Source organism: Taudactylus pleione, unplaced genomic scaffold (genome assembly GCF_031769625.1).
Source record: "Taudactylus pleione unplaced genomic scaffold, aTauple2 ptg000016l, whole genome shotgun sequence".
NCBI classification, from domain to species: domain Eukaryota; kingdom Metazoa; phylum Chordata; class Amphibia; order Anura; family Myobatrachidae; genus Taudactylus; species Taudactylus pleione.
In genome coordinates, this window is record NW_028284418.1 from 8,705,436 (window position 1) to 8,732,127 (window position 26,692).

Sequence of the window (26,692 nt, forward strand, 5' to 3'; positions counted from 1 at the left end):
GACTATACAATTACATTATTGGTTCATCTTGCAAGAGCATGCTTGGTTGGAGCAAGTTCTTCACAGGTTCCTAAAGTAAGGACAAAAGTTGATCTGACAGGTACAGAAAAACTGCCCTCTTTACTGGCCCATTTGCAGAGTGCTGGGGAATTTATTTTTCTGGTTTTCTCTTGTCTAGATTAACTCCTCCCTTACACACACCTGTGATGGGCTTATAATTAATTTGACCAATTACTATTAAGTTTATTATTGTTCTGAGAGACATGGAGGGATCAGTAGTTGGTGGGTATGGTGATCCTGGTAGTGCCATATTGGAGGTTCTTGGGGTGCCCCCAGGTGAGTTAGCTCTCAGTTTAGAAATATATAATGTATATGCTATTATCATGTATCATAAAAAATGACCCGAAGAAGGTTCTATTATTATGTAGCATTAGGACCACCAAAAGCAGGTACGCTTTGGCTTGGCTTGTGGCTTAACCATATGTTTTCAAATATATGTACTGAGATCTTGGCAATTACTATTATTATATAGGATGCAAGTGTCTTTATTAGCCTATATGCAGAGTGCTGGAGGAAGTCGAGGTCCGGCGGGCGGAAGTTAGGACACACTACGTGGTTGTTATGGGCGGATGTGAGACCTGCATCTAGTGCTCTGCTGGCATGTAGCAGGGGATATTTACTTCAAAGCCCAGTGTAATAATATAGTAGCGGGTGCCATTTATTGGAGTTTATATATATACAAGAGGAATAGAAAAAACTATTCCACTTGAAGTGCACGATATCATAGATTAACTAAGACACAGATGTAAAAAATCATTAATATTTAATAATATAATATAAAAGTACCTAGTTCTTGGCTAGGCTTGCATAAAACCATACACTGAACACAGAAAAAAAGAGATTTGCCCCCCAGCACACTGCAGCAAAAACAATACTTAAATCCTACATGATAATAGCGATTCAGAGGTATTAGTTACATACATTTGCAAATATATGAATAAGCGCCAGGCCAATCGTCAAGGCTCCTCTATACTGGCGTCCCTAACATTAAGGGGTTCACGTCTGAGAAGCAAGGCACCCCAAAAAAATTCCAGCCAAGGGCCATTCCCAGGGCATCACACGAAAAAGGGGAAAAAGTGATAGTGTAGTGTAAAGAAAAGATGTGTAAGTATAAATCAGTAAGTGTTAATGAAATGAGAAAGAATTAAAATTACATAAATAATATACAAACAAATAGAAAAGTGATAAAAGTATTCTATGTGAATTAAGTGGTGATGCCATGAGAAAGGTCCAGTCAGAAATCCCCCGGGGCCCCACTCCCAAACGCTCACCCCAAAATAATTATTGCTACATAATGGTAGCACCCACTCTGGGTCATATAATTACAATTGGTGTACTGCATGATAACAGTACATATATAAGCTGAGAGCTAATTTACCTTGGAGGTACCCCAAAAAACCTCCACATGGCACTACAAGGATCAGCACATCCTCCGAATGCTGACTCCCTTCATGCCTCTCCAAACTGCAAAAAAATATGGTAGCTGCTCAGATCAGCTTAATTGCATAACACAGGTGCTTGTAAAGGGCGGGGTTTACACTGAACACAGTTCTAACCGTTAAGTAGTAACAGATCTACTTTATTGGGGAGCAGCGTACTATAGATTATTAACAATCTAACATCAGATTAATTTAATAGCGCCTGGAGACTGAGTTTGTGGTTAACTCATTTTTGTTCTAAATCATTTATTGGAGTCATTACTCATTAATGAGCGCCACCATCTTTGAATGGACAAGCAGGATAGTTTGGAATAATGGATAATTATACCATAAGAAATATATATATATATATACAGTATTTAAGCATCCATAAAGTATATGCCCATATAGATTACATATACATAGACAACCTTCAACCATTATAAAGTGCCTCTAATAAAAATATCTATAAATTCATATATACCAATGAATATTATAAATAAGATATAAATAACTATAATGATATACCACCAAAAAAATGAATAAGACATAAACCTAAAAAATAATAAAAGAAAGTTCAAAAACAATACACTTGATCTAGGAAATTATAGTACATCATCAATTATAAATAATAATAATCAGAACACAATGGATAATATCAGTACTATACAGAATAGGTTGAGGATACGATATACCTATATTATTTAATATGCATATATAAAAAATGATAGTTTGGACTAAGATATAAAAAATATACTGTATAAATATGTAAAAAGCACATAAAAATATATATAATAAAATCAACAAATATAGATATCAAGGACTGTAAATTTATGTGTATGACTAAAACTTGGAGAATAAAACTATAGGAAGGAGGCAATTTTATAGCTCTCATTGTGACCACAGGTGTTAGGGTATGTAATTCGAAAATCCAACACATTTCCCTCCAGGATAGTAATTTCATCAAGTCTCCTTCTCTCGACCCTAATTGGACATGTTTTATGCCCTTAAATGTCAGATCTTAGAGTTGTGAGAAATAAAGAAATGTCTAGACAGTGGGTGACTTTCAACCTTATTCTTGATATTACGTTTATATGTTCCTGGATTCTGGATAAAGTACGGTACTTTCTACAGACCGCGGGAACCGCAATGGGAAGTACCATTGCCCCATCGTACGCTAGGTCTTTATATGGACCATACGAGAATACTCATATAGTCCCATGGTTTGGAGAAAGTATCCAATATTACCATCTGTATATTGACAATATCTTTCTGGTGTGGAAGGATACAGAGGAGGCCCTTTTGGGGATGGTGAAATTCTTGAAAAATTTAGATTCACTTAGACTATACAATTTGACTATCATGAGATTAATTTTTAGACGTCACAATTTACACCACTTGTTCAGGTTTGGGCTATCGGTGGCATAGAAAAGAGACAGACCGCAACACACTCTTATCTTACGATAGTCACCATCCTGATCCTATGAAATTGAATTTACCTGTATCCCAATTTTTGAGGGTCCTCCGTAATAATTGAGAATACAGCTGAGCTACAACTCAATGAAATGAGTGATAGATTCTTCAATAGAGGATATTGTAAGGAAGTTGTCATCAGATGTCTGCGCAAGGCTCATGATATCTTCCACTATGGTGAGGTGGACAAATCTAAACAAGATTCTTATTATCCTTTTGTTATTACAACCACCTATGATACAGCAGGATTATTCGGAAGGCTGTGAACAAGCACTGACATCATGTTTACCCAAGAGACCTTTGATGAGGTACAGACGTGGCCTAATCTTAAGGATATCCTGATGCGTCCTGAACAGATTTCCCCCCTTGGGTCCCATACCTGGTTACAACCACAAAGACTAGGTTTTGTCCCGTGCGTGAACTGCACAACGTGTCGAAGTATGATGGTGGGGGAATATTTCCATCACCCACACACTGGACGTAAAATCAGGATGCAGCACAGGGTCACTTGCAGGTTGGATCATGTGATCTATAACCAGATCTATCCTTGTTCTTTAATCTATTTGGGTAAGACGTTTTGATCTTTTCGCAAAAGAATGGCGAATCACAGATCGTCTATACGGGCAGCCCTCAGCAGTGGGAATTCGGATAAGCCAGTTGCCCGAAACTTCTATAGCTCGCCACTCGTTGGCGATATTAAAATGTATGATAATCGACTGGATACCTCAACCAAGATGTGTTGGAGGTCAGGCGAAGCTTCTGCACAGAGAGGCCATGTGGATTCATAAATTGGATTCCATCTGGCCACGAGGACTTAATGAATCTATACAGTATGGAGTATTTTTGAATTAATTTTATTGGCTTATTATGGGGTGCTCTACCAGGAATATAATATGATAGAGCCTACTGGAAATATGGACTTTTTCTTTCTTTTTTTTCTTATTTTTTCTTTATTAATGTCTTATTTTTTTTTCCTTTTTTTATGATTTTTTTATTTTTTGAGTGTGGCAATGGTCTGTGTCTCAATATAACCTTAGCCCTTATTTGAATTTTTGATAGTCTGATTTTTTTAGTGACATATGCTGTTTACTTTATGTATTGTGTATTGTTTATACACAGTGCATCCGGAAAGTATTATCAACGCTTCACTTTTTCCACATTTTCTTCTGTTACAGCCTTATTCCAAAATGGAATAAATTCATTTTTGTCTTCAAAATTCTACACACAATACCCCATAATGACAACATGTAAAAAGTTTTTTTGCGATTTTTGCAAATTTAATAAAAAAAGAAAACTAAGAAATCACACGTACATAAGTACTCACAACCTTTGCTCAATACTTTGTTGATGAACCCTTGGCAACAATTACAGCCTCAAGCCTTTTTGAATATGATGCCACAAGCTTGGCACACCTATCTTTGGGCAGTTTCGCCCATTCCTCTTTGCAGCACCTCTCAAACTCCATCAGGTTGAATGGGAAGCGTCGGTGCACAGCCATTTTCAGATCTCTCCAGAGATGTTCAATTAGATTCAAGTCGGGGCTCTGGCTGGGTCACTCAAGGACATTCACAGAGTTGTCCTGAAGCCACTCCTTTGATATCTTGGCTGTGTGCTTAGGGTCGTTGTCCTGCTGAAAGATGAACCGTCGCCCCAGTCTGAGGTCAAGAGCGCTCTGGAGCAGGTTTTCATCCAGGATGTCTCTGTACATTGCTGCATTCATCTTTCCCTCTATCCTGACTAGTCTCCCAGTTCCTGCCACTGAAAAACAACATCCCCACAGCATGATGCTGCCACCACCATGCTTCACTGTAGGGATGGTATTGGCCTGGTGATGAGCGGTGCCTGGTTTCCTCCAAACATAACGCCTGGCATTCACGCCAAAGAGTTCAATCTTTCTCTCATCAGATCAGAGAGTCCTTCAGGTGCATTTTGGCAAACTCCAGGTGGGCTGCCACGTGCTTTTTACTAAGGAGTGACTTCCGTCTGACCACTCTAATATACAGGCCTGATTGGTGAATTGCTACAGAGATAGTTGTCCTTCTGGATGGTTCTCCTCTCTCCACAGAGGAATGCTGTAGCTCTGACAGAGTGACCATCTGGTTCTTGGTCACCTCCCTGACTAGGGCCCTTCTCCCCCGATCACTCAGTTTAGATGGACGGCCAACTCTGGGAAGAGTCCTGGTGGTTCTGAACTTCTTCCATTTACAGATGATGGAGGCCTCTGTGCTCATTGGGACCTTCAAAGCAGCAGATATTTTTCTGTACCCTTCCCCAGATTTGTGCCTCGAGACAATCCTGTCTCGGAGGTCTACAGACTATTCCTTGGACTTCATGTTTGGTTTGTGCTCTGACATGCACTGGCAAGTGTGAGACCTTATAGACAGGTGTATGCCTTTCAAAATCATATCCAATCAACTGAATTTACCACAGGTGGACTCCAGTTAAGCTGTAGGAACACCTCAAGGATGATCAGTGGAAACTGGACACACCTGAGCTAAATTTTGAGCTTCATGGCAAAGGCCATGAATACTTATGTACATGTGATTTCTTAGTGTGTTTTTTTATTAAATTTGTAAAAATCCCAAAAAACTTTTTATATGTTGTCATTGTGGGGTATTGTGTGTAGAATTTTGAGGACAAATATTAATTTATTCCATTTTGGAATAAGGCTGTAACATAACAAAATGTGGAAAAAGTGAAGCGTTGTGAATACTTTCTGGATGCACTGTAACACTATGATTTATATTTTATGTATGTGACATCTGGATTATATATACAGCGGTTGTCTCATGTGAGATATTGTACTGAATTACACAGGATTTCCTTCTGCCTATATGTATTGACACGCAAACCGCGACTGATTGGCTCTTGCCGCGGTCTGCGTTCCACTTCCAGGAAGCCCATGTGATTAGGTATGATGCGGGCAGCATATGGGTTCCACTGGGAGGAAGTGGTCATGTGGTCCACAGTGGAGCACATGCCGCTATCGTGAGCTGTATTAGAGTTATTGTCCAGATTAGCTCTCTTTAAACTATGGAATGTCACCCGGTGGCTGTGAGGATAAGGTATTGGATATGTTTTTATGTAAAGATATGTAGTTACCGCTGTATGTATTATCTATTTTGGTTAAAGAACACTTGGGTATTTTTTCTGTGTTTTATAGCTTAGTGGACGCTGATTTTGGTGCCTACCTTTTAGTCAATTGGGGGTGAATATTGACAATTAGGGAGGGGTTTGTGAGTTTGCACATAGGATATATATTTGGATTGGTCTGTGTATTCTGTGTCTTGATAAAGGTCCAGATGTAGGACCGAAACGTCAATGTAACAAGTTATACTATGCTGCTATTTTGAATAATTATTGCTGTTTTGAAGACTGGTGAGTGCACCACTTATCTTTGGATAAATAAATATATATAGATAGATAGATAGATAGATAGATAGATAGATAGATAGATAGATAGATATTTATAGATATATAGATATATATAGATGTATAAAATACAGATTAGATCTTAGAGTTTATAAGTACTAGATTAAGATACCAAGGTGCAACAGAAGGTTTCTTAAGAAGCCTAATTCACTGTACTGCTTGAAAGAAAAGAAAATAAGTTATATCAGACCCCCTTGTGTTTTAGTAAAGACTGCTTAATCGCCACACCCTCAAAAAGAATACCTTTGGGTTGAATCATAAACAGTCCCTGATATGGAAAGAGAATGCTGTATGTGGTTTAAGGCCTCTTTAGGCTGGATTCAGACATACTGTAGAAAGCATCTTTAAAACTATAGCTCCTGCAAATCAGTGCCTAGCATTATATACAACTTCCTTGCCGATCAGCATTGAGCACAACTTGGTAATGACCTCCTGGCATGCTTAAAGAACACATAAGAGGAGGACCACTTTGATGAATTAAGTAGCTAGTGAGCCACCTGTCCTGCTTGCACTCTCAGAAGTGCACCTCGGGGACTATCCAAACTCTCCAGGAGCTGATAAGCCTGTTAGATAGAAAACCAAAAACACACTACCCTCACCTACACGCACATGCCTTACTCAGCTGAGCGACAAAAAAGGGAAGGAAGGAATCACACTGTATATCTTTCAGAGGGCTTTTTTTTTCCTGTCTCTATTAAGCTGACTTAAAGGTTACGCAATATGTTAAGGCTGCTATGGAGTTGAAAAGGATGGAGTTGAAAAGGAAAGAAATACAGGCAATTAATTCATGGTCATATAAAGTAATCACTACACTATTACAGTCAATAAAGGACACATAAAATAAAAGCACACAATCTTCTCATCTTCTAAGGCCTAAACAAAATTAGGTTGTAATCATTACAATTAATGATCTAATTTCCCACAAAGAAGATAACAGCATACTGTATACATGGATAATGTAATTAAACCATTAACACTTTTGTTGACTGTCTAGGCCCCTTAGTTGTATTATAGATTGGAGAGATAATGCTGTCTTTGCTACACATTTGGGTGTTCTCCACACTGTGTGCTGCTAGAAGATCTGAATTAGAGGAACATTTGGCCGCAGTATGAAAGAGGACAAACTTCAGTAAACTAAACAAAGAAACCAGCATGGAAAATCCAGAGTGGATAAGACGGCAAATTACCAGTACTTTCCATTTTATCAAATTCATCTTATTTAGGAAGATTTCAAAGATAAGTATTTCATTTTCCCCATGTGGGACTTACATCTGTCAGAGGGGCTCCATCCAACTCTGCTCAGTGACACCCTGTTGTATATATTATGCTTACAACAAAAACTAACATGCTTTACAAATTACGTTATGGCATTGTTTTTGATCCATTTTGTTCACCTGTGAATGCAGGTTAAAATACATTGTAAAGTATTTACATATGGGAGAAGACATTATGCCTTTTGTAGTTGGCTGTGAAGAAAGGTTCTTATTGCACTTTCAAAGAGGTGTAGTAAAATGTACCGACATTCAAAATGTTGACATGATCTGAATGTCGACTTTCAGAATTATGACATTGGACAGGAGGTCGAAATTCACAATGTTGACAATCCTAAACCTAGCCCTATACCTAATATAGGTATAGGAGCTGCCTGGGAGAGTTCAGGGGAAATCGTACACATCGTGGGATTGAGAACACATCGCTATGTCCCCTGAGTTGCCCTCTGAGGACACAAATTTTCTTACAAACAAGATTATTTTTTAATGGTATAACCAATACATCTTGTTGGGAAAGGGAGGGTTGTATATAGATGTGTACTCAAGATTCAGCAATCTATGTTGGTTTCTGACCTTCCTGAGCAGTGATGTGCGGGCAGGTGAGGCAGAGACTTTCCTGTCATACTAAGGTATTCTCCAGAGTTTTGACTATAAAAATTAAAAGAAAAATGTAAAGAAAATATTATAAATATCTTCTTATTCGAATCATTTTTATAGTCAGAACTTTCGAGTAAATAGTGTATGGCAGGTGAGGCACTGCCTCCCTTGTCTACCTTTCCCACACATCCCTGATCAAAACACACCAAATTTCCAGCACTATATACTGCTGCACCTCTGTATCATGCCCACATGAACCCTCGGGTTCATATATGTATCTGTAAATTTGGCTCTGATACCTGCCAGTGCCTCCCCAGCCATTTACCTAACCGCACGGCACTGTTCCTGAGAACAGGAAGCATAGGGCCTGATTCAGAGGTGGACGCAGGAGTAATTGGAGCTGCACATTCAGTAGCAGCAGACAGGGCCGCCATCAGGGGGGGACTACTGGGACTGGAGTCCCGGGCCCGGACACTCAGGGGGCCCGCTCCTACTCCCTGCTACTGTACTGTAAAAGTGTGTGCTGGCTGCCCTCCTGCTCCGCCTACTTACGCTGCGGCCGGAACACACATCTCTTTGAAAAAAAGTGTAACAGCGGCCGGGGCCCGCTCCTCCCAACATTCTGCGGCCGCCCACCACTGAGGCTGCCTGGTTGGGCAGGAGAACAAGGTGCCGCCAGCAATCTGCAGCCAGATACTGCACACATGCGCAGGACCTGGCCTTGGGCCGGCATTACCAGAGAAGCTGTCAGAGCAGAGGCTGAGCACTGTGAGCAGCACTAGGGTGGGAGTGGGGCCCGGCTGCCTGATGAGTCCTCGGATATTTAAGCCAGTGATCTGAGGAGTCTGAAGTGAGCTGAGCTATCTGCTTCAGTCTCCCCTGATCACTGGCTTAGAGCCGATGAGTCATCAGGAAGCTCCGCCCCCACCCCAGTAAGTGCAGTGTGTTCAGCTTCTCCAGGGACCCCGACCAGCGTCAGGACTCAGGCATGATGACAGCAACACAGCAGAGAAGCTAACTGGCAGGGAGCAGGACTGGCCAGTGTTGTAATAGGTAAGTGTTGGAGGTGGGGCACAGTGTGGGTGAGAGGAGGGGGCACAGTGTGGGTGACAGTGTGGGCGAAATGGGAAGGCATAGTGTGAGTGAGATGGGGGAAGGGGGAGCACAGTGTGGTTGACATGAGGGGGCATAGTGTGGGTGAGATGAGGGAAGGGGTGCACAGTGTGGGTGAGTTAAGGGACAGGGAGCACAGTGTGGGTGACATTAGGGGGCACAGTGTGGGTGAAATGAAGGAAGGGTGAACACAGTGTGGGTGACTTGAGGGGGCACAGTGTGGGTGAGATAAGGGATGGGGAGCACAGTGTGGGTGACTTTGGGGGGCACAGTTTTTTTGAGATGAGGGAAGGGGAGCATGGTGTGGGTGAGATAAGGGACAGGGAGCACAGTGTGGGTGACATTAGGGGGCACAGTATGGGTGAGATGAAGGAAGGGTGAACACAGTGTGGGTGACTTGAGGGGGCACAGTGTGGGTGAGATAAGGGACGGGGAGCACAGTGTGGGTGACTTTGGGGGGCACAGTTTTTTTGAGATGAGGGAAGGGGGGGCATGGTGCGGGTGAGATAAGGGACAGGGAGCACAGTGTGGGTGACATTAGGAAGCACAGTGTGGGTGAGATGAGGGAAGGGTGCACGGTGTGGGTGAGATAAGGGACAGGGAGCACAGTGTGGGTGACATTAGAGGGCACAGTGTGGGTGACATTAGGGGGCACAGTGTGGGTGAGATGAGGGAAGAGGGAGCACAGTGTGGGTGAGATAAGGGAAGGGGGAGTACAGTGCGGGATTGGGAAATGGAAGCGCAATGCGGGATGTGGAGCACAGTGGGATACAGAGAAGAGAAGGCAAAACAGATAGGGGGCACAAGGCAGAACATATAGGGGGAAGCACACACTGTACATACAGATACTGTATAAGAAAGGACAAGACAATATATTTGTCTTCTTTGCTGTTCAAGTTAAGTCTGCCGGGAGTCAAGTAGTTGCCAATGTCAAGCTACCGCCCAGAGGCAAGTAAGGATCCAGTGCTTGGCAAGCTGAGGGTACCCCTCTGTGCCCGCCAAGGTCGTCAGAGCAGGTAAGGTCCCAGTGGGACAACCCTTCCTCATTACCACCATAGACCTCCAGGGTGTCGGGCCTTTTTCCCCGGGCATGCAGAGGCACATAGCAAAGCCAGGGCTACTTACTTGTGTTTGCCTCCCAAACAAAGTTGCCAGCTAGTCCCTCACTATCCCCCCCCCACACACACACTTCTGCAGCACCATAGAAGGAGTCAAGTTACTTCTCACCCAGCCGCTTAGGGCCGCCCTCCCGCTCCACCTCCTACATACGCCGCAATAAATTTTTCCTTGTGAGACGGCACAACGTGACGTTAAGGGGGAAGGGGGCTAGGGGGCCCTGCCTATTTTATCAGTCCCGGGCCCCACAATTTTTGATGGCAGCCCTGGCAGCGGATCTGAGAAGGTATGTAAATGGTGCTGGTGTTGTCTTTTGAAGTGAGACCTGTGCCTTCTCAGATCCGCTACATTGTATCACCATCAGGAACATTGTTCTGGGCATCAGGTATCTGAGCCCTAAGGTTGCTCAGAATGCTCTCCACAACTAAGGCCAGTTAATCAACGCAGCCTCATAAACAGGGCCAACTTTCCCCCATTTACTGAAACGCTTCCCTCAGGCCCTCAAATGGCTCCAGTGTGTCAATTACACTGAGAGCCAGTTTGCGGTACGACCTGAGCTGCAACAGCATTGCAGCACATGTACACTGCACCTCCAGCGCATGCACAAAAACATCACTATATAGCGTCCACCCCAGAATCTTAGATCCAAATACTGCCAAAGCAAGGTGGATTGGTTGAATATCAGCAATAGACTCTGCAGATGGTAACACTGTATGTACAGAAATTGGAGATTCCTGTTGGTAAAGCAGGTTAACTACCCTATACAAAATCATTAAAGGCAACATGTTTGTTCACAGTTTCAATGAAATTGCCATTCACAAGGCTTAGATTGCGTTAACGTCTGTATGGTCCATGCAAGTCATATGTTAGTGGAAATACTTGTAGAGAAATGGAAAACAACCAGCACAAAACGTTCAGGAATGTACAAAAAAGAATGCAATAAGTGTAAAGAAACATATTTTGATTTATTAAAAATACCAGTGGGGTGGCGTTTCTAAGGAAATGCGGTGAGGTCATTGGGTCATACACTGATCTCTAAACTGTTGGTTGCTAATATGATGCCATTAGATGGAATTGGCTGGGAACTTAGGGCCTGATTCAGAGCCGGACGCTATTTGCGCTCGCTCGTTCAGAAAAAGGGTCCGGCTATTTAAATTGAGCGCTCGCTCTTTGTGGTCTGTTGACGCCTCTATGTCTGAGCGAGCGAACGAAACATGCGCTCGCTATTTTGTAAAGACGCCCCCTCGCCGCTCGCATCTTACGTCATCTCCGCTATTTATTTGATTAATCGAGTACAGCGAAAGGCGTATGAACTGCTCGCAGTGCTTGTGGTAGGATTTTCCTACCGCAATTATGCGAACAGTTCAGGCTAAGAGACAACCAAGTGACGTGGTCGATGATGCTGCTTTGTTAATTATGCACACCCTTAAAATGCCTGTTTTGACCATTTGGCATGCCTGCGTTTGGATCTCCACTCCCCGTTTTCAAGCACCTTCCCCTGTTTCCACCCACAAACGCCTCATCCTGTCACTCAAATTAGCAGGCATTCGCTATTTTGCGAGCGCTCGATTTCCGATCGCACTGACTAGTTGGCGCATGCGCATTACGACCCATACACATGCGCAGATGTGCAAACATCGCTTGGAGCGGACTAGTGGCCGCTTATGAGCGGCTCTGAATCAGGCCCTTAATGTGTTGAATAAAAGTGTACCTAATTCCTATCATCTTTCGATTGCTCATATTAGATTATGGTATGAAAATGGATTTATGTAGGATTCCAAACCAATGATGACAACCAAATTATATGCAATATAAACAATAACATTAAAACTTTTTCTTAATTGATTACATAAATACACAGCAATTACATAACTAATCTCATCTGAATGAATTCTGGTGCAATCAATTTACTTGAGAGATCACACACGTGTTGTCCACCTAAGTACAATTAATTTTTAAAACGGATTTCACAACAAATACACATTTGCTAGGGGTCGGACCATCGGTTTATTCTTCATCATGACTATCAGACAACAGTCAAAGTAAATTACAGAAAGATTTATTGAAAAGCACCAATTGGGAAGGATATACAGTGGTATGAAAATTCATTGTGCCTCATCTTTAGTTTTGGGTCAAGGATGAGTGCACGCCCTCAAATCTTAACGGTTCTCTCTGTCTCTCCCAGGGGTCCAGGTCACACACTATTAATCCTTCTACAGGTTCACCTACAGTAAACTTGTTACTGCTTTTACTTTCCCTACATATTCAAGCTTGATAATCATTGCAGCATTTCACCAGAACCCTGTCCAACCCCGTTGTTACTGGTCAGTGGACCTCATTAAACTATCCACCATCACCAGAGTATCTCCAGTAAACACTTGCAACAATCTATGCGGTCAATTCAATCAGTAGCAAGTTTGTGAATGCAAGTTTGTTTCCTGAAACTCGCATACATCGTGTAAATGCACGCACCTGAGGTTCAATTAGAAATGGCAATTCACAGTACTCGAGGCGAGGTTGTGCAACTTTTTTACAAAATGCACCTGGGATAAGTGCATGAAAAAGTGGGGAAACCATTCTTGGCCCAAACAAAAGTGACAACTGAAATAGCAGGACCATATAGAAAGCCGTTAGTGGCTATAGGAAAGTACTAAAGGTTCTTAAAAGGTGTCAAATGGCTGATATGTGCTCTTTTATCACAGGTGGAAAAATTATAACGAGTTAGTGTTTTTCATCATATTTAAGTATTTCTAGCATTTTGGGGTACAGAAAAATGTCTGCACATGTTTTTATACAAGACTTTACCTCTCATCGTCCAGGTCAATAACCCATCTCCCATCAATACAACACCTCCACATACCATCCCACATAATTTACACCTCCACGTACCTGTCCCATATCATATACACCTCCACATACCTGTCCCACATCATTTACACCTCCACATATCTGTCCCACATCATATACACCTCCACATACCTGTCCAACATCATTTACACCTCCACATACCTGCCCCACATCATTTACGCCTCCACATACCTGTCCCACATCATTTACGCCTCCACATACCTGTCCCACATCATTTACACCTCCACATACCTGTCCCACATCATTTACACCTCCACCTATCTGTCCCACATCATATACACCTCAAAATACCTGTCCCACACCATTTACACCTCCACATATCTGTCCCACATCATATACACCTCCACGTACCTGTCCCACATCATTTACACCTCCACACACCTGTTCCACATCATATACACCTCCACATACCTGTCCCACATCACTTACACCTCCACACATAAGCTTTCATGAATATTCCTAAACATTCTTGGCGCACTGTCTAGAACAGGCTCTCATTCAAAAAGGGAGCCTCAGCACAAGCAGGGTCCTTTTACAGTTTTCCATGTTAAAGATGTGAAAAACTGTCTATTGGACAACAATAGCCCCAGAACTTCACACACTGTATCTGCTTTATGACAGGGAGTTTAAAAAAAAATATTGAAGAAATATCACACAAGCTTGTCTAACGTTTGCTAGAAAACATTTGGGAGGAACCACATACCAAGTGGAGTAAAGGTTCTATTCAGGGGCGTCTTAAGAGAGGAGGGGGCCCGTGTATATTCCCCGTCCGGGGACCCCTCCTCCCTCGGCGGCCGGCAGCCAAGTGATGCGGCTGGCCGGCCACTGCAGCATCAGTAGAATCTGGGCAATAGAGTGTGCCCAGAGTCTACTGTGCATGCGCAGATCGCCGGGGGAAATAGCGCGGCAACAATTTTCCTGGCGATTTCCTCACAGCGCATGCGGAAAAACACCAGAAAAATAGCAGCTTTTACGGAGCTTTGAGCAGCGCTGAGACACCTGACGTGGGACCTCGAATGGGGAAATTCTAGATAATATGGGTGCAGGGTGTGCGGTGCGGGTCCCCCTGCACCTATTATAGATACGCCCCTGGTTCTATCGTCTGATGAGTTCAACAGAGAACTTTTTGGCCTCAATCTAGACACTATGGCCCTCATTCAGAGCCGTACGCTCTGAGCAGAGCGCACGCTCTGAGCAGAGCGCACGCTCTGAATGAGGGCCGTCCTTCATAACTATGGAGCGTCCTCCTGGACGCTCGTATAGCTGTGGGTCACCACCCACAGCCTATACGAGCGTGCAGTTTGATGGCCGCGATGGTCTTGACCATCGCGACCATCGAAACTGCGTGCCGGAGCCTGCGGTTGAGGTTTTCAACCGCAAATCCCGGAGTGATTTTGGCTCTATCAGAGCCAAAATCACTCCCACTGACATCACTAGTGATGTCAGTGGGCCGGCTTCTGACGGTAGGCGTTCCCTTAGGAACGCCCCCGTCAGGGAGGCACGCCCCCGGCACGCCCACCAAAGGGGGCGTGCTGTCAATCAACATCGACAACACGCCCCCTTTGATCAGACACAACGAGCGAAGGAAAGTCCTTCGCTCATCGCGTCTGGCGCATGCGCACGACGGAGCTCCCTCCGTCGTGCGCATGCTCAGTGCAGAACATCGACCCACTTGCGAGCGGACAGCAGCTCGCGAGTGGGTCTGAATCAGGCCCTATGTTTGGTGTAATGTTGCATGTCATCTCTACATGGTGGCAGGAGCATATTGTTACAGTGAGGGTGATTCAGAGGTGGACACAAGTACAGCATAGTTTTATTTCTGCATACGCATCCTGATGTTTACTGCCATAAGACGCAGATAGGGGGTGGCTAACAGTTCGCAGGCGTGTTGATGTCAGTGACCGCATCTAAAGAAGCAGTTGCACTGACACCAGCGGCCATAGTCACTCGGACATTCTGCGTCTGCCATATTTGTACGCATTTTGGCAAATTCGCACCACAGTCAGTGGACGTCTCAAAAAGAGACCCATTGGCCACAGCATCATAATAAAGACACAGTTGCATCTATAACAAAAGTTGCTACTGCAACTGCATCCACCTCTGATTCACCCTCAGTATGGGATACTTCTTGACTTCAGGGCCTGAAACATTTGTCAAATAGAGATCAAAATAGATTTAGCAAGATACAGACAAATCAAGAGATCAGAACTTGTGAGATGATGTACAGTATATTCCAGCAGGACATTGACGAAAGCCACTTGAATACAAAGAAAAAATTCACATCCCAGACCCTGACTCAGTAATTACACAGTTTTGTAAAAATGCAAATATAGATATATCATATAACTGTGTGTACATATATACATATATATTATATATATGTGTGTAAACTATATATCACTGATGTGCCGTGAGGTCAATGGCTGGAAAGGCACACATGGAGATGAGTCTGGGAGTGCTGGGAGCCTGTCTCACCCCCTACTCACTGATTATTCTCCTACATGCATCACTGCATCTTCTCTTGCTAGGGATGGCCATCAACCATCAAACCATAAACCTTCAAAATCATCGATGGTTTATGGTCGATGTGAAATGCTTTTACCATCGATGGTAAAGAGCCAATGGTTCCTAGCCATTGATGTATAGGTTGGAGCAGATTGTTATTATTTTTTTCTGGAAGGGGCGGAGCTTAGTCGTGGTCCTCGCCCCCATTTGTTATTGGCCCGCCACTCTCCCAGCAATGGTGCCCATCGAGAGGTGCAAACCATCGATGGTTTTTTAATGCCATAGATGGTAATCACTGATGGTCCCATCGATGGATACCCCACAGATGGCCTTCCCTATTTCTGCTGCTGCTGAGCTCTGATCTCTAAACACTGCAGGGAACTTCTTGGTCACATGACACACCCAATGTGTCCATCAGTCCTGTCCTTTTCGTTAGTTTCGCTATTCATGGAATTTGCACATATGCGTTTTCACCTGTTCTGCAATTGAATTGGGCGAAAAGCAGGGACGCGCATAGTGAAAATATGCTAAAACTTTGCCTCTAAACAAACGAATGAGGCAAAAACATTGCGCTTTTCGGTGATCTTGGTTTTTCACGGCTAATTGAATCCGGCCATGTATGAAATTCTGAAACAAACAATTCTTTGTAACTATAAAAGCACAATGCATGAAAAGCACGAGGAAAACATTACAAACATTACTTTTTGTTTTTTTGTTTTTTATTAGACATTACAAAGTATTTTGCATTTTGGTAAGAATTCCTGAATGAATCCATTTAGATTGGTTGATTTAAGAAAATAAAGCATTAAAAATTAAAAAAAAAGTGAATACATTTTAGTGCCACAGTACAGTGGAGACAGTCATTTTCTTGGCTGATCTATGAGAATGCAGAAGATGAAGTAATTAAATCACTGAACCAAGAAGTACTGGAGATAAAGGCTAACTTACCTACTCCTGAATTAATTAGTGATGTTTGCATTGTATTGCATCATCATGTCCCTGCTAACCTAGCACTCATGTGCCTCTCTGCCAGTACAATAAACATCACTGGTGATATGCAGAGACTGAAGTGAGAACATGCATCCAAAACTGCAACATCTTATAACTGTCTTTTGAATAGTCATTTTGTGATGGGATATTTTCATTACTTGTTAGGTTGTCATGTTGTTTATCACATTATCCTGTTAATGGTCTGATTTGAAATATGGGGCCGTATTCAATTAGACGCGAAAAGCCGAGATCCGCAAAAAAGTATCGCCGATTGCATCTCTTCGCCTGTCGGAAACTTATCTCCATATTCAATTCCACCCGCTTTTCGCATACACATAAAGTCAATGTAATAAAATAGGCGAAAAAGATTCGCCTCTGAATAGCAGGAGAAAATAAGTGCTAAATTTTTATTTTGGGGTGCAAAGGTGGGGAAACTACTCAGAACCCTTGGGACAGCCCCCAAAGGACAACTGCATCAAAACATTCCAGAAAAAAAAACTTAAAAACACCCCAAAAAAAGTACTTTCATTTTGGGGGCAAAAAAGCAAAAAGTGGGGGGACAACTTTGCAAACTAGTGAAATAAGGTTCTGGGGGTGCTCTAAGAAGGGGCCAAGTGTTTTTGGGATGCAGGTGCTTTTATGAGGGAGGAATTTCACTTTTATTAAAACTTCACTTGACATGAAAATATGCTAGCACCCATTTTCAGGTACCCCAAATTTGTCAGGACTACTTATTTTCTCCAAAAAAATACTGCTTTATGCCATTCTTCACCACTTGTGCAAAGATGCTAGTTAGAGGCAATTGTACCAACTTAAGTACCCCAAACAGTTTTATTAGGACTAATCAGGGACTACTACATTGATCCCCAATGTTTCTGCATTTTTTGGGGGGGTTCAGGCTGATTTCCCCGATTCTGACACCACTTTCCACCTGTTCTGACTTCGCGTGTCGCCGTTTTCGTTTCTTTTGGAATAGGGCGAATAGCGGGGAAGCGCGCGATAAGTTTCCGCGGCCACAAGACGCGATGTAGGGCGAAAAGTCTGGCAGGCGGAACTTTATCGTGGGTGCATAACTAATTGAATACGGCCCATGGTTGATAAATCATCCGTGTTCGCAGCAACTCTCGCAATAGCAGTTGCAGGAATATGCTAATCTCAGCCTTCCGTTAGTGCTTGACAGTGCGATGGAGTGTACAAGCATTGAGACGCACATTTTCTGCATTTGCAATAGAGTTTGTAAACATTCCAACATTGACGCAACATTGGTTGCACCACCGACATTTGCAGTAGCCTGTGGTCTACGCAGCAGAGATACCATATACGCCCATGACACTCCCATAACATGACCCTTTTTGCAATCACTTTAGGTCACCTCCCAGTCTCCACCCTGAAATGCACAGGGATCGCAAACCCCTTGTCCACTGTTAGCACTTGGGTTCTCTTGTGCACAGTAAGGGATTTCTGGACTTTTCGTGTATGCGCAGTAGCAAAACATCGCTCAACTGCGTAAACATCTGTACTGTGTCCGTATATGAATCATGCCCAATGTCTACAGTGCTCTACTCCTTTCTTTTCTCACAGCTCATTGCCCCGAACCATTGATTCAGATATCAAAGTTTATCTCTTTTTACAGATCACTAAACTCTACATAACTATTTGAACTTGCTCTGTGCAATGTTAATATTGATCTATGCATTTCAGATAATGAATGCCTACTGTACCAAATACCTGCATGGGAAGTATTGTAGAATATTTTTTCTTCGGTGGGTCAGAAAGTAATGGTAAAGTCTCCAGGTTAGACCATGATGACTGGGTGTGACTTATTTGTTCTCCATATCAGTCTAACCCATTCAGTGATATGCTGTCTGGCACCGCTCTTGTCATTTTTACTCTGATATATAGTAACCTTTCCTTGTGACTGTAAGATCAGATTGGCTGGTTTAACTTACTGGAATTTGGATAAACAAACTTGAATTATATTCACTAAAAAGGTTTTAAGTAAAATGAAAGCTGCTTCATATGAAATCGCAACTAGCATCACACAGATTGTGTGCAATATACAGTACCTTGTTATAATTGAGATACAGATTTAGAGAATGTTTTCTGATTTTTATTCAGGTCAGGATTAAAATGGCAGATAATAAGATTACACACTATACATACCTCCCACCTTTAAATTATTGGGTTAAAAAAGGTCATACCCACTATCCAGTTTCTTCAATCATAATCCCCAAAAATTGGGGATAAGTACAGTTCCAAACATCCGCACCTTAGAGACTAGTACGATGATTATTTTGTTTTTTTTATTCATTTTACATTCTTTGCTTCCATAGGGATCTTTTTCTATTCTCAGTCCCCATCTCAATAGGTTTCACTGGACTCAACTCACCCACTGCAGGTAAATCCATTACCAAACAGAAATATATTGTTTTGATTGTTTTTATTTTGTTTGTTTTTTAAAAGTTGTAAAAAACTTAAATGATCCTATAAATCAAACAGCTGAGGAAACAGTTAAAAAGGTGGGGGCGGATAAGGCACTGTTGCTATGAATTTAGTCCTCACTGTTAGTTGGTTGTACCTAGACAGATCTGTTAGCTATGCTGTTTTAGAGGGGAGGGAAGGGGCTCTCAAGTCTCAATTAATACCTCAGAGTCTGGCTCTTATTAGTAGGTTCCCTGATTTACTAGTTAACAAATTCCTATTTAATAACCTGCTCAACCTCTGAATTTAAGCCGGCAACTCTGCTTATGAAGAACAACATCCCCTCCTGGAGCTTGGGCTTTGGATGGTTTTTGGCAGCATAGAATGGTAAAACTCCCTTTCTGTCAGTTCAATGGGTAACAACCTTACAGACTGCTAATTATAATCAGAATGCACCATCCTGTATTACATGAAAATAAGATGATATGCAAACTATGTCAGAATAATTTCTATTAATATCTCTAGCTCTAGCTGTTTATGTCTGTGGGTTTGTAGGCAAGCAAGGAAGGGGCAACAAACAAGAAAAAAAATGAATTGGGGCACATAACATCAATTGAATTAAAATAACCAAAGCACTTCTCCAATAAACTATCGAACGGTTGAGACCAGTGTCAGACTGGGCTATTCAGTACAGTTATAAAGGTCCCACTGTGTTCTAGGTAGCAGTACCTGTTTTATACATATCATTATTATTATTTATACATTACCATCATACAATTTAGCGCTTTACAATTGGGGTATATACAGTAAAGCAAGACTAGGTATTGACTGACAGGCAAATCTCAAGAGGGATCTTACAATCTATACTCCTGTATAAGTAAAAATACAATCCCTTAATATAATGGACTTATTAATGAATTATTAATGAATTATTAATGATCCTAGCCATCGTGTCATTCTCTCTTCTCTCTGATGCCCTCTGTAAAGCATTTTCGGTGTATTAGGTGCCGTACTAGTAGGTCGCGGATTAGCTTCTTCCCAATTCAAACCCAAACCATTGTATTATACTGGTAAGGCATTGCTCCATGTATCAAGCACTCTGTGGAACTCACTTATACGTTTTACCTACTGTGGGATCCTCTGCCAGGTCTGTTGGCGCTATGATGTACAATGGAAATATATTATTCAAAACTGCGAAGTGATAGATATTGCAACATCGTGTTTGTGCGCATGTGCACTCCACACCTAATGTACACGGAACGCACAATGGAAGCCAGGATGCGATCCACAGCAATGATGAGACAGACTACTCAGAGAAGAGGGCCAGGAACAAGGGTAAGAATAACGTGGCAGGGAAGGGTGGCTGAGGTGACCCGGCCTCCATTAACCAGCCCACTATAATAGATAACATGTGCCAAATTATCTGAACACCGGATGATTTTACTGCCATTGCCTAAAGGGCTGCACTTTACTCAGAATATCAGTAGTAAGTTAATTTAATAAACGTATACTATTAGAGACTCCGATCTGGAACAACATATCGACAGACCTTTTAAACGAGGGTTACAAGCAATAACAAACAAATATGACTTCAAAGCAGGAAGGAGCTGGGGACTCAAAGTGTAGGCTTAGAGGGAGGCATGTGGTCCCAAAGGCGCCTGTTGCCAAAGACTGGTCTTACCCCTGCAATATGTTTCTCCTGGCTTGTAACACCATTACATGTTGAATTATTGTGGCCATGAGAACTGCAGCTTTTGCTGAATGACTGCGCTTTTAGGTATTGGCTAGTAGACATAATTTGTACTACAAATCAAGAAAGATAAAAAGAGTAAAATTTAATAAAGTATTTTAGTGAGTTAGGGTTTTGGTTGGTTGTTTATTCACTTACAGTTTGACAATTGTTTCTGTATGTATTTGTTTATTTTTATATAACTTCTTTGTTATAAAGCACATTGGTCTTGTGGACCCAGTTCCAGTATAGTTAATTACCTGAGGTCCTTACAGCCCAGGTTGTTCCTCATCACTTTCAGTAGAAGGCTAGTAACTTCTGCACAACCTCTTTTTTGAATCCCACTGCCCCCTATGCATAGGAGGCTCAAGACCTGTGTTGACCAAACTGGGAGAGGCTTTCACTATAGCAAAGGGAATCCATGCTTGTATTATTTGTGTCATGGTGGACAAGCCCAGCATTGACAGTCACCTTATGTGCACTGCAACTGCCTTAAGAATGTACAGTAACTTCATTGTCAATGGCTTACAGCCATCAGTGTTCTTTTGTTTTTGTGAAGGCGGCATTTTTTCCATTCTATGACAAATTTCCAATTCCCATCATCAAATGGTGTGTAAGCAGTGCTTTTCCAATGGTAAAATATAACTGAATCAAGCTGCTAGATATCCAGCAAGGCAGTCGCAAACCAGGATTTTTGCGCATGCGCGAACCGTTGTGATGGTACTTCCATGGAATGGTTTGGTGCAATGGTTAGTTATCATCGCATCTCAAGATTCAATGTTGAGAGTCCATCCACGATTCGATGATGGGCTTCCAATGACACTGCATCATTAATCTGACAAGCATTGTATGATTCTTTTATATAGCCGCCATATGAAAAATCTTACTTTATGAGGAATTAATAGACCCCTAAATGCTTACTGTCTGGCTGTAAAAACTGCCATGCCCAATGGTTTGTAATGCCAGAATAGATAGATGTGTCCACTTTAGTGTCTGTACTAACCACAACCAGCACCTGCAATACAGTACAAAAAGGTGAGCTGACTGACAGCTACAATAACCAGTAATACCAGTCTGATTCTGAGGCAAATGCCTCTTTATGCTAGTGCCGCATCCAGTTTTCATACTCCTGAGATGTCCACTTGCAGCATCTTAGGACAGTGGCTTTTTGTCACTGTGAGTATTTAGGTGCACCATTGAAGCTTGCAACAGCCCTATGGCAGGAGCAGTTTCTACGTCCAAGTATGGGTTCCTGTGTGTCTGTGCGTCTTTGAGCGCAGCTGCTTTCAGCGACACCCCTGTGTTGGCTTTTCCACCCACCCCTCTTCCCCCTCCTCGTTACCGCCCAGGAACTACCTATAAATTTCTCAGACCATGCGTCCAATTCTGTGCTGCTTCTCAGGACACATGCGCAGACTAAACACATCAGCCATTTGCGTGCGATGTCCACACTGCATTCACCTCTGAACCAAGCCCACCATGTGCATCGACTAGTAACAACAGCACATACAGTTTTAATCGGAAACTGATACTGTGCAGTGTAACTGCTTATCTCTTTCAGGGAGCAGAAAATAAGAAAGGATCACATGGTTAAGAATCATTTTAGAGTGAATACATTTAGACATGTGGCTATTAGAATTAAAGTCACAGGGTAATTTTCAAAGTGCAAGGAAATATGTAGTCTTCATTCTGTAACGGTATGTTTTGAATAAGGTTTGTGCAGCTGATGTTTTATTATGTCCATCATTTAATGCGGCAGCAAGGACTACTTGGAAGTTGCATTTATCGTGTCCTAGCTATCACTTTGTCTACCCCCTCCCCTTTTTTCCCATCCCTGTGGGATGTTTGGGGTTTTTATTTCCCCACCCCCGTCCTTCAGCCTTTCCTGCTCTCCTCCCTTAAAAATAAAAATTAGAACCATAGGAATCCACTCATCATCCCGCACGCCACCTGTCTACTTTACACACATACTACATGGTCAAAAGGTTGTGAACATCCCTTCTAGTTAGTGTGTGTGGCTATTTCAGCCACCATGACAAGCCATGACATGGCCGTTGGTTGGGAATTATTTTGGAATGCATCCATCTTTTCTATGACCTTTTACTGCCAAGTGATTAAGAAATTATATTGCAAGGGGATTATCTAATGTATGGTTTTTGCTTTAGTAAATAGAGATATAGAAACGGAGCACTTCAGGGCCTGTTCATCATCGAAGGCCGAATGGCCTCCAATGATGACGTATTGAACTCGCTGCGAGGGATACTTAAGTATCCAACTCGTAGCGGGGAAACGTGACACCGGTGCAATTCAACTAAGCCCCGGTGGGGGGACAGCTGCTCTGAAAAGTCTAATGCCATTCCTGAATGCATCTGCTCATGTTTTATCTGGCTTTGCATGATAGCAATCACCGGCTGGGGGACATTAGGAGATACAGTAGAGAGAAGCTCTATCCTTGGTGAAAATGGATACTTTTTGTCAGAGAAATTAGATAAATACTTTAGTAAATAGACCTGTATGTATTTTCTGAGGAAAAAAAGTTTAAATTACTGGAAATCTTGACATTGATACTTTAGAGCCGAGTCTTGCTGATCTTCTCTGCAACATAAAGACAAGATTTTTATTTTAATCTAAAAATCTAGAAAACATGTCCTATTTTTGGACTTGCATGCTTTGTTTATTTTGTTGCATATAGAAACATACTACTATCACTCAAACATGACAGAGCAAACATATTTTCCGACTATTGTACACAATACTGCACTGGCTCAAGAAAGCAAAAATTGCCATTAATAATGATGATAGATGTTCCACCATTTGTCACTGACAGAAAATGAGCTATAGCATACAGAATATTTCAGGTTTGGTAGATACTGCAGTTGAAATTTCAGTGCCTGAGTCATAGTGTTAAAGCAAATAGCCTAAGGTTAAAAGAAGCAGACATGGGAAATGAGCATAGCTTATTTGCTTAAAGATACATTAACGCCACAAATATAAAGTGTAAACATGTTGATACGGATGTGGTCACATAGTTGGATAATAAAGGAATGACAGTCCTTTCTGACCATGGGTTATACTTGTGATAGTGCCCTGCGACCATGATGTTTATGTGATCTGCTGGGCCAGGTGTAAATGCTGGATTGTATAGGATTAGCCACATTTGTTATATAATATATGTATCTACCAGGTGGACAGTGTATCCAGAATACAGCCCAGTGCACCTGAATGCATGCACTTGTTATCCATAGGCAACTGGGTGTACCTGATGTGTGGAATGGTTCATATTTTCCAAGAATATAAATGAGTGATTGCTTTGAAAATAATTCATGCTATTTTTGTTATGTGGTTTTAAAAAATATATAATAATAAATAACTTCTTGCCAAATGTTGAAGATTGTGAGGCAGGTCCTTAACAGCTGAGCTATTCAGATCTGCATCCTACTGTTCAGTGGTTTGTGTACCTCGTGTTCTCTCTGCACTGGAGCCCAGTGTTCTGGCTATCTTCTGGAACAGTTTGATTTGGTTCCCAGGACTTAGCTCACAATGTTCTACCATAGAATGCTGTATGCAAGCCGCAGATGAAGTCTCCCACTTCACATGGAGATTTGGGGTTTTTGTTTGGTTGTTTTTTTAGGTTTTTTTGTGCTCTTCACAGTACCTGTAGTGTTAAAACATTCTCTAATTTGAACGTGAATGCTTATGACATTTTATTTTCTTATATGTAAACACATGAAATGAGATATATATATATATATTCATTTTATTTATTTTTGTTTAAGTGCCCTCTACTGGAGAAAAAAAATATTTTTTAATTTTGACCTACAAGATCAGTAATAATCGCTGTTAGAACAAATCGACCCTGGCTCATGTAGAAAGTCCTGGAGGTTTGTGTAGAAAAGCAGAAGCAGTTCCTTGTGGGTGGAATAGAAAAGCAGACCCCAGGTCCCAGAGGCTAATGTAGGAAGTAGTCCCCAAGTCCGTGTGTCTTGTGTAAGAAAAAAAATAAAAGATACTCCAATACTAATCTGTCACACTGTTCTCACCACTCCCCAGTAGCAAATACAATGCAAATCTTCAGATAATGGTTATTCTGTGATGTAAGATAATGGGCCTGGAATTTTAGTTTAGGTGAGAAACTTGAGGAAAAAAATGAGAACTCTCCTTTTCTGCAGCCCTCAGTCCAGGCATGTGTTGCCTGCATGCAGATCTGGACCTGGTGACTGTCTCACTCACCTTCAAAACTCTAAAAGGTTATTTCAGATGAACATAAGCAAATATGCATGGTTGTGTTTACTTCCCCATCAATCAATGAACTGCCAAGCTGGGGACCCACATTATTTTGTTGCTACTGTAGTTATATAGTTTATGCTGATAGGGGACTGGGAGCAAACAAAAAAAAAGTGTGTCAATGAAACAGAGTCTGGCAGGCCTATATTGTGTTACTTGGGCATGGAGTAATGTCTGTGCGGAACAGAATGGGTTAAAGGGGTTCAGCAATTCTAAAAAAAGAGAAAGCCCTAAGAGGAAGTGATATTAATGGAGCGTTGAATGACAAACAGCGTCTTGGTCTCTCTGTCTCTTGCTGAAACCTCAGGTGACAGGTCTGGAATGCTCCTGTGTCACGCTGTGTTGCAATTTAACCCATTAAATGCCAAGCTCCAATAAATCTCCGACTTGGTTGAAGAACAGATAAAGTGCTGGATTTCCCACCTACTGTGAAAGAGCAGGTCCAGATCCGATATGACATTTAACCTACTTTTATACTGTGAAGAGCTTTACACTGTGAATTCATTACTGTGTTAACCACGTTTTGTTGTTGAAATTCTAAGAGTAAACCAGTAATCCTGTTAGTCCTTTTCAGCCTAGTACCTATAGTACATGCATGCCCATAGTGTCATGCTATACTATATGTTCCCAGCTTTAATGATGTGATAGACACTAGCAGACAACACTATGGCAGGCAAAAACAAGTGCTTTACTACTTTTAGTGTTTTACCTTATACCAGAGGTACCCAAACTCCACCACTGCAATCCAGGTTTTAAGGATATCCACGCTTGAGGTGACTTCATTAGCACTTCAGTCAATTTGATTTGACCATCTGACTCAAGCATGGATATCCTTAAAACCTGGACTGTAAAGGCGGAGTTTGCTATTTGGGGTACTTAACTTGTTTAAATAGCTTATTATTAGTGTCTTTGCATAAGTGTTGAAGAATGGCATTATACAGTATTTTTTGGAGAAAATAAGTAGTCCTGTCAAATTTGGGGTACCTGAAAATGGGTGTTAGCATATTTTAAATTCTGTAAAGTGGAGTTTTAAATAAAGTGAAATTCCGCCATCATAAAACCACCTGCAATCCCAAAAACACTTGGCCCCTTCTTAGAGCACCCTTAGAACTTTATTTCGCTAGTTTTTAAAGTTGTCCCCCCACTTTGTACTTTTTTGCCCCCAAAATGAAAGTAGTTTTTTGGGGGTGTTCCTTACTTTTTTTTTACACAGTTAACCTTTGGGAGACTGTCTTAAGGGTGCTGGGTGATTTCACCACCTTTGCACCCCCAAATAAATAAAATGCACTTCCTTTCACCATCTTTTCATAGGCAAATCTTTTTCGCCTATTACATTGCATTGACTTTTCACATACGCGAAAAGTATTTGGAATTGAATATGGTGATACTTTTCCGCCTGGCAAAATTACGTCACC

General features: G+C 41.9%; 1 long non-coding RNA gene across 1 annotated transcript in view; it reads right to left on the bottom strand.

The window, feature by feature from the left end:
- The window catches only part of LOC148540886 (uncharacterized), a 173,689-nt gene that overhangs the window by 38,601 nt on the left and 108,396 nt on the right, over positions 1–26,692 (bottom strand). The gene's annotated exons all lie outside the window — the stretch shown is intronic.